This window comes from Athene cunicularia, assembly GCF_003259725.1.
Source record: "Athene cunicularia isolate RWA chromosome 4 unlocalized genomic scaffold, athCun1 chr4_part1, whole genome shotgun sequence".
Lineage (NCBI taxonomy): Eukaryota > Metazoa > Chordata > Aves > Strigiformes > Strigidae > Athene > Athene cunicularia.
In genome coordinates this window covers 11,161,251-11,165,728 of record NW_020799098.1, presented here as the reverse complement: position 1 = coordinate 11,165,728, position 4,478 = coordinate 11,161,251, and positions in this window count along the sequence as shown.

The window sequence follows — 4,478 nt, the reverse complement described above, 5'->3', positions numbered from 1 at the left end:
GCTCAGGAAAAAGCCGTGAAGGTTTGGTTCTTGAATCTCATGGAGGGGGAAAAAAAGGGCTCTGTTCTTTCCATCTTTCATTTTCCATTCTTCCTTCTTCAAACACACATTTTGACCAGATCTATCCCTGTCTCACACACAACCTCAGAAATCAAACAGCTCTTCCAAATACAAGTTGTCATACTTTGTTCCTCTGGATACCTTTCTTTTTTATGAATCGGTATTTTCTAATAAAAGAAGACTTACTTTTTTTCTTTCTGTTCCCAGACACCTGCTCAAATATACACTTACCTTTTCACTGCAGACCTTATATTTAATGATAAAGTATGAGATACAATTCCCCCTTTTACAGCTAGAAAAAGGCCTGTTAAGAGTGTGACAGAATTTAAAGCATATGATTTCTAGGCCAGTTCTGTTATTAACGGTCTGAATTTCCTTCCCTTAAACATACCAACACAAACTGTTCTTTTGGCTAGAAACAGAGTGAAGAACAGAGCAGGCTGTGGCATTTCCTTCAGATCATCCTGTCCCTGTGCCAAAAGCCTACCTTTTTTCTCTTGCACCAAATGCAATGAGTTCAGAGTAGCTGTGTCTTACGTTAGAGGAGAACAAGCTCTTGATTTTTTAATTTGCTTTCAGAATACTGAGAGTACTTCTTGAACACATTTTTTTGACTCATTAATGCTTCCTTAAGTTATTTATTGGCATCAGTTTGAGCAGAACACAAAGAGAAATGACCCCTGCTTTTCAACTTCTGTTAGAGGATGGGGGAAGAAGAAAGAAATTGTCCTTTAAAGTATATTTCTAAGGCACAGCCTGCCCGGCTTATGAAGGCAGCTGAGGAAGTTCTCACTTTGAAAAGATGTGTTTGTGAAACTCTTATTTCTCCTCCCACCCCTTCTTTTCTTCTGCAATGTCCAGTCTTGAAAACAAACTGACAGATGTTCTCTTGGATCAGCTTGTGAGACTTGCAATGTCAGGAGTGCAAACAGACTTGAGCTGTTCAGTTCAGGAAATGAGATGCAGACAATCTGATAAATAAACAGTGTTTATTACTCCAGTTTAAAGTGTGCTTTGGATTTCTTTTCAAAATAGTCCTGCGAGGAACTGAGGATTAATATTAAACATGTGCTCCTAATTTAGAGACCTCAATAGCAAGGTCGGAGTGGTCTTTAACTTACACAATTGATATAGTAAGGTTATAACAGAAGTGAATGTTTCTGAACCTTAACCAGATTAAAGAAACAATAACAATAAATTTGAATTACATAGAAATTCACTCCAAAGGAACTTAAAAGGCTTATGAATACACAGAGATCAATCAGAAAATAGGATTTAGGACAGTGTGTGGATTAGAATACTTTGTGATTTAAACTGAGAGACACAGAGATTTAAATCAGCTGATACATAATTACACGATTTGGATAGGGACAAGACAGAGTGGAAAATATACTCAAGCAACTGTATATGCATTTCAATGCTTATGGAGTCATAAATTTAGATTTAGATATCATCCAAACGGCACTTCATTTACAAGCAGCATATAAAATCACCAGTGCAGCACTAAGACATCATTTCATTATTAATTCTGCATAATGTCATGTGCCACCCTACATCCCTGTCACGGCTACGTGGACTACACAGCACAGAGGAGACCAGCATCCACGGCTCCAATGATACATACGCAGCCAGGCAGAAGCTGGAACAGCCAGGGACCATAAACCTGACCTGATCTGACCCGGACACACAAACAAGCAGGCACAACAGGACAAGTAACTTCAGAAGAAGGCAGCAAGGACTTTTTTTCTATTGTGGGAAAGGGAGGAAGAGGGTTTAGAATGCAGTAGGTGAGTTTTGGAGCTGACTCCTGATATCCTCTTAAGGAAATGGCAACTACATGCTCCACTGTCCTTTGGGACGTAGACAAAATCACAATTTGGCCCTCAAGAGAGAAGACAGATACCCATTGAGTCACTAGTAACATTTCCTGCATTGCTTTGGATTTGTCTTGAGACACCTCCCTTCCAGCAATGCCATAAGCATCATTTCCAGCAGACTGAGGTGATTCAGAACCCATGAAACAGTCATTTTTCCAAGTGACGGAGAATTATTACTGAATGGGTTATCATTTAAACAGCTTTAAGAGCCACATTTGAATTTTGAATTAATTCAAATTCTAGCGAAGAGTGTTCAGTAAGTAGCACTGAACCATGAAACCTCTTACCGTTCCCAAGAGGAACATCCAATACTTGGTGTGACTGTGATTTTTTTTTCCTAGCCTTACTCTCTGCATCACTCTCCTTTCTTTTGAATAATGAATTTTGAAAGTAAAATAAATGGTTGCAGAGACTGAGATATCCCTTACAGTTCTTGCTTTTTCTCCTATAATAAACAGGAGCCTGATCAGTACCCCTCAGAATATAATTAATACTGAGTCCTAGAAGTGGCAAGACTACGCATATGCTTATCTGAGAGAGATTATGTCATCTGTTTTATTTTGGCTACAACACACCAGTCAGCAGAAAACATATTTGAAATTTTTTTTATACTGAATTAGTGAGATACATACTAATAAGCCAGTTATGAAAGATTCTGTGGAAGTCCTTATACTTACTTTAGAATGCAAACTCTCCATTCAAGATTGCTGTATTGACCTGTCCATATTCACCCTGTTTTCCTATATCCTGCTTGAGGTACCCAAGTGTGACTACAGAACGAGATAACGAATAGGAATACCAATACAACTATGAAAGATTCTGTAGTCTAACAGCAGTAATTCACAGACCGCTATTTGTAATTTGAAACATTTTCCCCAACCTCTTCCTTGTAACTGTTGTCATAAATAATGAAAATATTCACATTACCTACACACAGAGCTCTTGTTTCTTTCTGTTCCACGTTTCAGACCTAACACTTTTCATGTTTATTAGTCTCCTGTTTCCTTAAAGGGCAAGTTTAAATCAAAACACTGACATTTTTCATATTTTAGATATTATTCTATAAATAAAGTTATTTGGTAAATCTTACCTCTTCAAAAGTGTGTTCTACAGCAGATTTTACAGTCATGTAGTGTCTTTGGCCATCACAGAAGCCTTTTTTTGCCGTGAAACAGCAGCTGTTTGGAGAATCCAGTCATGGACCAACTCTCCCCTGTAACAGAGAGAACAACAAAACACTAACTGTAGCAGGGGATTTTGGATGCTGCATTCAAGATGTCCTTAATTAGAAGACAGGATTGTAATTTTTCCCTTCTTATGACCCAATAGACAGATGCAGCTGGTCAGTAAATTGTGCCTACTTAAACCTGGTTCATGGGATCTCATCAGGAAAAACCCTCAGGTAGTATCTTACAGGAGTGCATGAGTTTTATCCCTTGCATGAAAAAGAGGGAAGAGGGAACCGTAGGCAGAAGTCAAGGTTGGAAGTGTCATATGCAGCAAGTAAGACTTGCCCAGCTTGGTATAGTCTCCAGGTGAGATATGTCAGGAATCTTTCTACTGAAGTCAGATTAGTGTTTCTGGAAGCCAGCTCAACCCATACCTAGATTAATTTGAATGTTATGACTAGTCACTATCTCAGAGCAAATGTGTTTTGTTGATAAAGATGGCACACATGGGCAAGGTTTACTCTGCGTAGTATGAAGACTATGTGGGTGACTAGTTAACAGAGCTCAACAGATGCTGTTCCACTTGACTGTTACTGAATATTTTGTGACTAATAATCGATTAAAAAAACCGCAAAAGTCAAGAATTAAGGCTTTGTCAACACTTTCAGATATTATTACACAGAAGATACCAAATCTTTTGTTGAAATAAATGACAGCGGGGAGCCCAGTGGATCCCCTTTGGCTGCTGGAAAGCATCTTGTACAACTTGTAGTGATGCCATGTATGAACAAGCAGCTACCAGGGCTGGGTTCAGCTCCAGGTGTCTCTGCTTTATCACCCGCAAAAGGGATTCACATCCAAGTCCCGTTGTGTTGAATATTACAAGAGGCCAAACCTTGACTACCCCATGGTGGCAGTGATGACAACTGTCCTTATTAATGCTGACAACATTAAAGACGAGCATGAGGGAAGACAAATTGGCTGCTAGCGTTCTGCCCCACGCATCACTAAGATCGCAGCTGCTCTCTTCACGTACGTTCTCTTACACATACACATTTGTACTTTTTAGCCCACGCCGCACACCCACGACTGCTGGCGTCCAGTGGATCGCCGCAGCCGGGCTCACACCGGGCCTTTCCCCGCTCGGGGTGGCGATTTACCAGCAGACGGCGGCATCTGTGCCGCACCGTGCCGGCTAAGGGCAGTGGGCCCCTCCGCAGTCCCCGCCATGCTCCTACCCGATTCACAGGCTCCCTTCTGGACCTGGGCGACGGCGGGCAGGCCGTGCTGCAGCGCCTTGCGGCTCACCGCCTTCAGCTGGCAGATGTTGTCGTAGGTCCGGCCGTCGCTGCCGCACACCTGGGCGCTGAGC